General features: G+C 40.0%; 1 long non-coding RNA gene across 1 annotated transcript in view; it reads right to left on the reverse strand.

Annotated features, from left to right (window-relative positions):
- Positions 1–3,574: 3,574 nt before the first annotated feature.
- Positions 3,575–13,067, reverse strand: part of LOC140734104 (uncharacterized) — a 33,059-nt gene continuing 23,566 nt past the window's right edge. The window contains exons 2-3 of the long non-coding RNA XR_012100474.1: positions 5,013–5,201; positions 3,575–4,552 (exon numbers count right to left, since the gene is read on the reverse strand). This is a non-coding gene — a long non-coding RNA (uncharacterized lncRNA). The remainder of the gene's footprint in view (positions 4,553–5,012; positions 5,202–13,067) is intronic.

Here is a 13,067-nt window from a genome sequence, read left to right on the forward strand (position 1 = left end):
ACAAGTGTATAAAGAAAGGTGCAACAGGCCGGCAGGATACAATACAACCGATGGATGAATGTGAAACATGTAAGTATCTGGGTATCAATATACAAAGAAAATAGATCATAGTTGAAAAAGGAAAAACTTTTGACAGGACCTACTTCAAGGTTTAAGAAAATCTGCCAAATAGAGCTCAGCAGTAAAAATATAACAAAGGCAATTAATATGCTATACCCATATTAATGTATTATTTTTGGCATAATATCATAGTCTGAAATTTACAAAGTAAAATAAGAACTGAAATGACAAATTTTAGAAAATACTATGTACACTCAAGTGCACTTAGATTAACACTACCTAGGATAGCAGGAGAAAGAGAAATAACAGACATAAAAAATTTACATAACAGTCAAAACTACTACAGATATATTTTCATCAACAAAAACAGGATTCAGCACTCCACACGGGCTTATGCAACTCTGATAAGAAGTACACATCATTAAACTTAAATGAAAGCACATCCCACAAAAATGAAGAAATTACACTCGTAGAAGAAAAGGTTAGCCAATGGAACAACATGAACCTCCACGGAAGACATCTCATAATCTGAGCAGAGTAGATGTTGACATGGAAACATCGAACACCTGGCTCAGAGGTGGAGATGTTTTCCCAGAAACAGAAGGGTTCCTTGTGGCAATACGAGACCAGGTAGTTAAGACAAAAAATATCAAAAATACATAATAAAAGACCAACAAATTCAAGATGATAAATGCAGAAAATGCCAAGAGAAACCAGAGACAATCCAACACACTACAGGATTCTGCAGCAGTTTAACTCAATCTGATTACTGATACAGGCACAATCAAGTGGCAAGCATCAGTCATCAAAATATTGCTTTAAAATGCAAACTCATAGAAGACACCAGACTTTACTATATATACAAGCCTGATGCAGCTTTCGAGTTAGAGTCCTATAAATTATATTGCATTATTACAGGTATGACAATCCATCATAACTGTCCGGATACAATATTACAGGATAAACGAGAAAGAACAACCTACTTATTAGATATAGGCCATTCCAAACACACATAACGCATAGAAATCAATAAGTGAAAAACTCCAGAAAAATGCTGAATTAAAAGAGGAAATTGAAAGACTATGGAACATGAACAGGGTAGACATTGTCCTGATAGGAGTATCTACAACCAGCATCATCCCAATCCATATGTCCACACAACAGCATTGAACAATTAGGCCTACACATCAATACTAAACACCATTAGAATAGTCTGAAAGCTCCTAGCAATTGAGAAAACAGTGTTCTTGGCTCTGCCTGCACCTCAGGTTTTACCAACTTGAGCTGAGATAGATAATAGATAAGTAATAAATAGTATTGAGAACAGGAGTTGTCGAGTCCATTAAAGTGAGTCCATAGGTTGTGGAATCAATTCGATGTTGAGGTGAGTGAAGTTACCCACACAGGTTCAGGAGTCTGATGGCTGAAGGGTAATAACTGTTCCTGAACCTGGTGGTGTAGAACCTAAGAGTCCTGTGTCTCCTTCTTGATGGTAATAGCAAGAAGAAAGCACCTGCTGGAGAAACTGAGAGGGTCTAGAAGCGTTATTCCTGATGCAATGTTTTGACCTGGAGCATCAACAAATCCATTCCCCCCTTCCCCCAGCAGCTGCTTCACCATTGAGTTCCTCCAGCAGATTATTTACTTGTAGTTCAATATTTCTTAGTATGTCTTAGCACACCTATGTGCTTTTAACTTTTTTTAACATAGTATGGGAAACAGCTTCTTTACCAAGCTGTGAGACTACTGAACTCCCTGCACTTCCCAAGTATCATCACGTATGAAGCGCCAGTAACATTATACTGTTTACCCTTTAACTTGCATCACAAATGCACTTTATTATTTGTTAATTTACTGGTGGTAATATTACTTTCTGTGTTATGTATGTGATTTATTTGTACTGTGTTTTGCACAGCTTCATTTGGCTGTATACATGTGTACAGTTGAATGACAATAGAATTGAACTTGAGTACAGGCTCTTCAGCCCACAATGTTGCACCTAGTCTAAGATCAGTATAGCCCCTCTTTCTGTTTATTTAATATATCAGTAATATTGTAAATATATTGTTTGATTAAGTATTCTTTGTTGTTTAAATATTTCATTCTGGTTATATGTAAAAGTATGTAAATGCCATACGTCATCATGCCACCATGTCATATGTGTGTACCTTGCTTAAAGTAAAAACAAAGTTAGACTGCACTCTCAACTTTTCCTTTCAATTAGTTTAATATTTTGGAATTATGAAGCATAACACCACCCTCCCATAGCAGTTTATCTTTTTTATCCATGTCTCTTAAACATTCCTAATATATCTACCTTCACTAACCCCAGGAAAGCATTACTGTGTTAAAAACTTACCCTCCTTCCACTCAGTAATGGATGCCTGAAAGACATCCTGCTCAGGTAAGGGAGGTAAGTGTAAGTAAGGTAACAAGTAAATGCTATTGCATTGGGCAATGTTTGTCCTTCAGGGATGGGCCCGTCAGATCTCACTTTGTGGATGTTCATAAAAGAGGTTTCTGGCTGAAGGTTAAAGAAAAGGGAAATTCTGCAGTTAGGTAGTGCCTCTCGCAGCCAAGGATCACAGTGTGCCTTGTAGATAATGAACTATTGTCGCCTGCAGATCAATGTGGGGATTTCAGTCGCCAGCCTCTGAGCTCCAACAAATAAAAATAACACAACAATCAGTTCCTTAATTCTTGATGCTGCTGATGAGGAATGAACTCCCTCCTGCCTTTAAAATAATGACGTGATCATCCCACATGAACAAACAAGCTGCAACGCTAAAACCCCATTTCAAAAAGGAAAAGCATTCCGGGCACCATGGCAGTGTAGTGATTAACGCAACACTATTAAGAACTCCAGCGATCAGAGTTCAATTCCTGCTGAGTTTATCTATTCTACCGTAAGCATGTTGATAACCTCCGGGAGCTCCAGTTTCCTCCTGTATTCCTAAAGATGTACAGATTACTAGGTTAATTGGTCACACGGGTGTACTTGGGCAGCAGGGCCTTGTTGGCCAGAAGGGCCTGTCACCATGCTATATCTCTAAATACAGAAAATATACATCACTGAGGTCTACTGGAATTTCAAAGGAATGGGATTTGATGTCAAAACCTTTTGATAAACAGGCTGAAGTGCTACCTGTAGGCAAGTTAAATAATTTCTTACAAAAATAGTATTGGTTCAAAGGTTTTGCCTATAGTTAAATCCATAAATTCAATTCTATGATACATACAATCAACCCATGGTGCTGCTAGGTTACATAGAACTGATGAGTTTGCATAGGTTAAAACAGTTGTGATTTAATCTTTGCCTCTGATGGCAATTAAACCTATTTACCTAGACTGGCCTATCAAGTGACTAGGCTGTGTCCCACTTGGTAACAAAGCACAGTATTCCAGGAAGCCGGCTTAATCATACTGACATTTTGTAAATAACAAGGTAGACAAAAATCTGAATAATGAAATTTGCCTTGTTTAAGGAAAAAAAATCAACGTTAATTCACCAATGTCAATATTCATTTTTCATTTTAATGCACTTTGGAAAAAAATGGCCAGCTTCCATTACCAGTAACAGGACAGTTTGGGGTACATTCATTAAATTGTCTCAACTATGACAATTATTGAAAGTCCTTGCTGAAATAATCCATTTAGATAAATACATAATGTTCTTGGCTGGAGTCGTTCTGTCTGCAGGCATTGAGACCACAGTACCAGCTTAATACCAAATCACTGGCAAAGTACTTCCTTTATTTCTGCAGCAGAATGTGCAGCCAATAATATATTTTCATTCAATGGATTGCAACACATAACAATGCAAATGAAATACCTTTTAATTAGAGCTCAATCTTTGACAGCCACTATAGTTTAGGTGGATGGAACATTCCAAACAAATTGAATGCCATTTTTTATGGTTTAAGAATTCAGATCATGGAGAAACAATTTATTAAAAAGGTGTATTGGTCTCTAATAATAACTGTTGCCACAGCTTGCATAGATTCCAGAATAAAGCTCAGTTTCAATCGAAAAGCGCAGGAGCATGCAAAGGTTCTCTAATAAGGAACATCAGTGAAGATCAATGAAGAATTACACCACATGAAGATCATTTGAATATGGAGATAAAATTAGCTAGCACCATCTGTAATGGTCAACCCTTTCACGTGATGAATCTCTGTTTGGACTGACAATTTAAGTTCTGGAGTGGTTTGAAAGTGGAACATGTTGGTAATATGTTCAAAGCAGGTCAGATGTGGAGGCTAATTGATGTCAGTAAAACCTAACCCTTCAATTCCTTCCTATTTCCTCTCCCTTACTTGCTGTATTTTCCCCTGATGAAGGAGCTTCCTGGTGCCAGACATTCCGGTTCAATCTCAACCTCGGCTGCTGTCACTGTAGAGTTTTCACATTCTTCCTCTTCACATGTGACCTTCCTCCCACATCCCAGTGGGTTGGGAGGCTAACAGGCTGCTCTGGAGGTGGGTGGTGGAACCTGGGGGAGAATAAAAACAGGATTACGAAAGGATTCATAGAATTAGGTGGTTGATGTTTGGTAACAGGTCAGTAGTAAGTCAGTGGGCTGAATGGCCATTTCTGTGCTGTTCCTCACTACAACTTGATAGGTCAATGGTTGTTCATTGTTCGCCAATAAAACTAATTTTCTTCTTTTTCTTGAGCTGTTCTTCTGATCTTAATTGTCAGGTGTTGGAGGACAGAACACCAGAATCACCTCTGAGAAAGAGCAGAAAAATCAAAGGTAAAGTGATTGGACTAATCACAATGCCACCATGCAGGAAGCAGGAATGGGTCCTTTAGCTTATTATACTCACTCCACCACTTAATAAGATCATCTCTAATCTTCTCCCTCATCTCCACTCTCCTGTGTTAAGCCTGCATCTCATAAATCCTCCACAATCAAAGAGCATATCAAAATTTGACTGGAATATACTTACTCTCCACTATTTTGCATAATGGATTCCAAGGATTCATCACTGCCACATCCCTTTGGTCCAGTCTTCTGTCACCAACAACCACTCTCTATCAGCATGGCACTTGTCCATGCAGCCACAAGAGAGACTTAGTGTGTCCTTTCACAATGAGAAAATAGCGTTGCTGGAGAAAATTGACAAATCAGGTGGTATCTGTGGAGAGAAGAACAAGTCAATGTTTTAGATCTGCAACCTTTGGTCAGAACTGAGAAAGACTGAGATGGAAATGAGTTTTCAGTCGATGGAAGGTGGGAGAGAGATGTGCAAAACAAAAGCAAAGTCTGTGGCATGTAGAAAGTTGTAAACTCAGCCTGCTCCCTCATGGGTACTCCAGAATACAGGCCATCTTCAAAAGGTGATCCCTCAAGAAGGTGGCATCATTAAGGACCCCCAACACCCAGGACATGCCCTCTTCTCATTGCTACCATCGAGGAGGAGGTACAGGAGCCTGAAGACACACACTCAATGTTTCAGGAGCAGTTTCATCCCTCTGTCATCTGATTTCAGAATGAAAGTGAACCCATGGACACAACCTCACTATTTGTTTTTGCTTTCTTTTTGCACTACCGACTTAATTAAATTTTAATATATCTTTTATTATAATGTATTGGAATGTCCTGGTGCTGCAAAATAACAAATCTCGCGACATTTGCCAGTGACATTAAACCTGATTCTGATTCTGATGAGTCAATATAGATTATACAACAGAATTATCACTGTAATGAGCTACTGGGATTGTGCTGTTACCATGGTACTTGTACACAAGTTGACATGTGTACGTGCTTTATCAGGTTCAATCCAATGTTATTGATGAAAAGCACCATTAAACTGGAAGTCTACTCTGGTGAGCACTAGACCACACAATGGAAGGTGGATGTTGCTACACGTCATCATAATTGTCATGAAAACAGGCTAACTTTGATGGAGAAGGACCAGCTGAGACATCTTAGGCTCAATAGAACATGGAACATAAGGCAGTGCAGCACAGAGACAGGCTCTACAGCTTACAGTAATTCAATGCCTACCTGAATGAATCTATTCTGCCTGTGCAAGGTGCACTTTCCTCCATTCTCTGCACACTGTAAGAGTATCCCAAACATCTCTGTGATATTAGCCTTCACAACCACCTTGGCAGGGTATTCCATTCCCCCACCACTCCCTGTTGAAATAACTTGCTCCAGATATCTCCTTTGAATTTTGACCCACTCTCCTTACATATATGCCCTCTAATATTAGATATTAGATGTTTTATCAAGGATGTTTGTAAGTCACACATCATTGAAAAGAAATTAGGAGAGTGAAAAGAGTACATGAAATGAACTTGGCCAGCAAGATTGATGAGAATCCAAAATTCTTACGAGAAGAGAATAGTTATGGAAAGTGTACGTCCCTTCAGAAACTAAAAGGGAAATCTTTTGTGTCTAGCCAAGAGATTTGAACTGTCTCCAAAACAAATACTTCTCATTAGAAACCACCAGGGAGAACGGAGAGTTAGGGGATGGGCACTTCTGATATTCTGAAACACAGAACATGTTGTTAGGAAAGCGATAGTGTTTGAGATACTGGCACATATTCAGTGGATAAATCCCTAGGACCTGACCGAATCTATCCCGGGATGCTAAAGAAAACACTGGAAGAGATAGCCAGAGTTCTAATGGAGATTTTTCCATTCATCAAGTGCCAGAAGACAAGAGGATAACTAGAGCTCTTTCTTTTATTAAAAGGAACAACAAGGTATCAGGAACACTAGCCAGACAGGCTTGCTGCATATCAATAGTAGGGAGATGACTGGAAAATTACCCAAGGAACAGCATTTAAGTTTATTGAGAGACAAGGTCTGATTAGGAGGAGTCAACATGACGTGTTTTGCGCAGGGCAAAGCAATGTGTCTCATAAATTGACCAAGTCTTTTGATGAAACCAAGTGGCAGACATGGGCTACATGGAAATTAGCCAGGTTCTTGACCAGGTTCCACATGGCTGCCTCACCCAGAAAGCTGGGTCACATGGGATCCAAGGTGTGTTGGCCAGCGGGATCAAAAATTAGCTTGGTGATAGAAGGCAGAGGACATGCATTGAGGGGTGCTTTTCAGACTGGAAGTATGGGGTATGGCAAGATTGATGCTGGGATTATTGTTATTTCTCCTAATATATTGATGAAGTATTTGATAGCAAAGCAGGTTGGAAAAGAGAGAATGAATTAATTGGACAGTTGGGAAGAGCAGTGGCAAGTGGAATTTAATTGAGGCAAAGACAGTTTATACGTTCTCCCGTGACTGTGTGGGTTTCCTCCCACATTCCAAAGACATACAGGTGAGTAGGCTAATTGGTCACATGCATGTATTTGGGCTCATTGGGCCTGAAGGGCCTGTTAATGTGTTGTATCTCTAAATATATTAAAATAGAATAATTGGAATATAAAAGTATGCAGTCAAAAAGGAACATTGGAGAGCAAATTTACTAAAGAGTGAAAAGGGCTGAGTGACATATGGCAACTGCTAATGTGACTATCCATATGTTTGTAAGTAGAGCTCACCCTTACCTGCTTGCTGAGGTAATATTGCAAGGGCTTTTGGACCAGTTTACAAATAAGCGAAAAATGTAAAAGCGTAACATATTGGTGTAGACACACAGATGGCTGGTCCGAGAATGAATCTCATGGTAACATATACAAACTATAATAAAAAAATGACACTGAACTTTGAACTTTGAGTATGTCCAGATTCATTTCACGTCACCTTCAGAACACACAGTCTCATGTATGAGGATCAAACATGGAATTAAATGGAATTGAGTGCTTTGTAGAAGAAAGAAAGTGCTCAAAGCTCACTTCAGGTAAGGTGGGAAGACTGATCAGAGAAGCAGTGTTGACAAAACTCTGAGGGGAAGACCTTTCTGAAGTGTCTGAAATATTAACTGTATCTCACTCTGCAGATGCAGCCCAGCAAGTTGAGTATTTAGACCACAAGACCATAAGGTATAGGAGCAGAATTCAGCCACTTGGACCATCGAGTATGCTTTGCCATTTCACCATGGCTGATCCATTTTTCCTCCCAGCCTTCTTCTCGCATCCCTTCATGCCTTGACCAACCAAGAATCCATCACCCTCTGCCTTCAATACACATAAAGACGTCCTCCACAACTAACTCTGGCAAAGAATTCCACAGATTCACCACTCTCTGGCTAAAGAGATTCCTCCTCATCTCTGTTGTAAAAGGATGCCCCACTTTTCTGAAGCTGTGTCCTACGGTCCTAGACTCTCCCACCATAGGAAACATCTTCTCCACATCCACTTTATCAAAGCTTTTCAATATTCAATAGGTTTCAATTAGACCACCCCTCATTCTTCTGAACTCTATTGAATACAGGCCCAGAACCATCAAACACTCTTCAAATGACAAGCCATTCAGTCCTGGAATCATTTTCGTGTATGTCCTTTGAACCCTCTCCAATTTCTTTTCTAAGATATAGTGCTCAAAACTACTCACAATTCTCCATGTCTCAGCAGTGCTTCATGAAGCCTCAGTATTAGATCATTGCTTTTATATTCTAGTCCTCTTGAAATGAATGCTAATATCACATTTGCTTTCCTCGCCACAGACTCAACTTGCAAATTAACCTTTAGGGAATCCTGTACAAGGACTTCCAAATCCCTTTGCACCTCAGATTTTTTGAATTTTCTCTCCATTTAGAAAATAGTCTACTCTTTTATTTCCTCTACCAAAATGCATGACCATACATGTCCCGAGACTGTATTCCATCTGCCATTTCTTTTCTCATTCTCTAATCTGTCTAAGTCCATCTGTAGCCTATTTACTTCAACAAAACCACCTGCCCCTCCACCTATCTTTGTATCATCTGCAAACTGCAACTAAGCCATCAATTCCATCTTGCAACTGATTGACATATAACGTAAAAAGAAGCAGTCTTAACACAGAACCCTATGGAACACCACTAGCCACTGGCAGCCAACCAGAAAAGGCTTCTTTTATTCCCACTCTTTGCCTCCTACCAATCAGCCACTGCTTTATCCATGCAAGTATCTTTCCTGCAATACCATGGGCTCTTAGCTTATTAAGCAGCCTCATGTGTGGCACCTTGTCAAAGGTCTTCTGAAAATCCAGTACACAACATGAACTTATTCTTCTTTTCTATGCTGCTTGTTATTTCTTCAAAGAATTCCAACAGATTTGTCAAGGCAAGATTTCTCCTTGAGGAAACTATGCTAACTACAGCCTATTTTATCATGTGCCTCCAAGTACCCTAAAACCTCATCCCTAACACTCAACTCCACATTACCAACCACTGAGGTCAGACTAACTGGCCTATCATTTCCTTTCTTTTACCTCTCTCCCTTCTTGGAGTAAGATTTGCAATTTTCTTGTCTTTTGGAACCATTCCAGAATCTAGCAATTCTTGAAAGATCATTACTAATGCCTCCACAATTTCTTCACACACCTCTTACCCTGGGGTATACGCCATCTGGTCCAGGTGATTTATCTACCTTCAGACCTCTCAGTTTCCCAAGCCCCTTCTCTAGTGATAACAACTTCACTCACTTCCAACTCCTGACACTCTGGAACTTTGGAACTTCCATCATACAGTTAATGTTTTCCACAGTGAAGACTGATGCAAAATACTTATTCAGTTTGTTTACCATGTCCTTGTTCCCATTGCTACCTCTCCAGCATCACTTCCAGTGGTCTGATATCCACTCTCACCTCTCTTTTACACTTTATGTATATGAAGAAACTTTTGGTATGCTCTTTAAGATAATTGGCTAGCTTACTTTCATATCCCATCTTCACCTTCTTAATGACCTTTTTAGTTGCTTTCTGTTAGTTTTTAAAAGTTTCCCAACCCTCTAACTCCCCACTAATTTTTGTTCCATTATGTGCCCCTCTTTGGCTTTGACTTCTCTTATTGGCCACAGTTATGTCATCTTCTCTTTAGAATACTTCTTCTTTGGGATGTATTATATATTCCGTGTCTTCCAAAATGCTTCCTGAAATTCCAGCTGCCATCATCCATTCCACCAGTGTTCTTTTCCAATCACTTTTGGCCAGCTCCTCTCTGAAACCTCTGCAATTCCCTTTACTCCACTATAATACTGACACATCTGACTTTAGCTTCTTCTTCTCAAATTTCAGGAAGAATTTGATTGTATTATGATCACTTGTCTCTAAGCGTTATTTTACCTTAAGCTCTCTGATCAATTCCGATGCAATCCAGAATAGATGATCCCGCTACTGGGCTCAAACATGAGCTGCTTTAAAATGCCTTATCATAGACATTCTAGAAACTCCCTCTCCTGGAATCCAGCACTAACCTGATTTTCCCAATCTACCTACACATTGAAATCCTCCATGACTATTGTAACATTATCCTTTTGACATGCATTTTCTATCTCCCTTTATCATTTGTAGACCACATCCTTACTACTGTTTGGGGGTCTCTATATAACTTCCATCAGGGTTTTTTTTACCATTGCAGTTCCTTAGCTCCACCCACATTGATTTAACACCTATGTCACCTCTTTCTAAGGATTTGATTTCATTTTTTGCCAACAGAGCCACAGCATTGCCTCTGCCTTCCTGGCTCTCCTTTGGACACAATGTGTATCCTTGGATATTAAGCTCCCAGCTGTAATCTTTTTCAGCCTTGATTCAGTGATGCCTACAACATCATACCTGCCATTTGGTAATCGTACGACAAGTTAATCGACCTTGTGCAGCAGCGCAGTTGCGTAGTGGTTAGCACAACACTTTACAGTACAGGTCGCCCGGGTTCAATTCCCGACATTGCCTTAAGGAGTTTGTTTGTTCTGCCCTATGACCATGTGGGTTTCCTCCAGGTGCTCCAGTTTCCTCCCACAGTCCAAAGACATGCCGGTTGACAAGTTAATTATTCATTGTAATTTGTCTCATTATTAGACTACGGTTAAATAGGTGGATTGCTGTGTGACACAGCTCAAAGGGCTGGAAAGACTGTCTCAAAGCTGTATTTCAATAAATAAATAAATTCTATACACTGTGCGCACTCAAATATAACACCTTCAGCCCTGTGTTCACCCTTTTTGACTGTATCCACCTTTTACATTGCAACTCATTCCTTTGACTGCAATTTTGCCCTTCCATCAGCCTATCCTTGCTAGCAGTCTCATTAGAGATTGCCTGCTTGTAAACCAACTACCTCATCCTCAGCTCAGCACTATCACTCTCCCTACCAAGTTAATTTAAACTCAGACAACTCCAGCAAACCTGCTTCTTCCCCAATGATCCATAGATTTCAACCTCTGCCTCCTGCACAAGTTCCTCAGCCACACATTCACCTGCAGATCATCCTATTTTTATCCTCTCTGGCATATGGCAAAGACAGTAATTCAGAAGTTCCTACCCTGGTGGTCCTGTTTTTCGGCTTTCTACCTAGGTCCCTAAAAACTCTCTTCAGGACTTCCTTATCTTGCCTTCCTATATCATTGAAACCAATAAGCACCAAGACTTCTGGCTGCTCACCTTCACCCTTGAGAATGCCATGGACACGATCTGAGATGTCCCTGACCCTGGCACCAGAGAGGCAACATAACACCCAGGTGTCTCTATTGCACCCACAGAACCTCATCTCTGTTCCTCTGATTAAAGGATCTCCTATCAACAGTGCACCCCTCTTCACCTCTGTCCTCTTCTGAGCCACAACACCAGATTCAGTGCCAGAGACACTGACTTGCAGATCCTTGCACCTGCTACAGATGTGTTTACCTCGGACCCTTCCAGTCTCCCAGACTTCCCACATCCCACACACAGTACAAAACGGTGCCCCAGAGCCATTCTCACTAAACTATGCACTAATAGATGAGGAATGAACAAGTAAGAATTAAAAGAGAGAACCTTACCAAGTCCTTTACTTTGCCAGACCTGATCTCACCTGACCCTGGTGAGCCAAAGCCACTCTAAACACTCTAAAGAACAGCCGCTCTGCTTATATTTGTATATTTCCAACATACCTGGTGATATTGCCAGCACCTGACAAGTTTTGGCTTTTGGAATGTTATAACAAAAGCTGTGACTGCACTGCAATCCTTTTGGTTTATATCATTTCAGAATAGCTATTGGATCTTATAAAATGTTAAATATTTGAGACCTTGGGTCTCGAATGAGGCATGCTGCCTAATCCTTTCCACAGTGGTGTGTGCGTTTTGTACTGTATACCTTTTCTGTCTTCTGAACAGTGATCAGTTCTCAGCTGAATAATCACTCAATGGACCCTGAAATCATTAGTCAAGATTGTAGAAATAATTGGACAACAGCAGACAGTGTAATTATTACAATTACTGCTAAGGTATTGAATTAATATGTCTCATAATAAAAATCCATCCTTTTTTCTACATTATGTGGATGTTACACCTAACTTTCCTCTGCTTCAGACTTTGCCACATTAGCTTGCATATCAAGTGCACTTTCACTTTTTATCCCACTGTGAGTAACATAATGAAACAAACTTTCTGTTGGATATCAGATTTATGGAATGAAGATGCAGCTTTTTCAAACTGATCCTTAATCAGCTTTCATTTTAAAACTTCTTACCTTTATTTAAAAGAGCACATGGATAACATTATGGGATTCAGCCAATTATCAGGGAAAAAGTGTTCACAAAATATCCCCACGTCTGAACACATGTAACCAGGAAGTGTCGAGGCATCTACCATTGTCAATTGTAAACAATGTGAAGGTCTATAGGAAGGGAATGTGCTTTTATTGTTTTATATTTACCTGGGCCTCACTCAGTAGCCATTTTATTAGGTACACCTGCTCGTTAATGCAAATATCTAATCAATCATGTGGCAACAACTCAATGCATAAAAGCATGCAGACATGGTCAGGAGGCTCAGTTGTTGTTCAGACCAAGCATTAGAATGGGGAAGAAATGTGACCTCAGTGACGTTGAGTGTGGAATGATCGTTGGTGCCTGATGGCATGGTTTCAATGTCTCAAAAGCGGCTGATCTCCTAGAATTTTGATGC

Source organism: Hemitrygon akajei, chromosome 10, assembly GCF_048418815.1.
Source record: "Hemitrygon akajei chromosome 10, sHemAka1.3, whole genome shotgun sequence".
NCBI lineage: Eukaryota > Metazoa > Chordata > Chondrichthyes > Myliobatiformes > Dasyatidae > Hemitrygon > Hemitrygon akajei.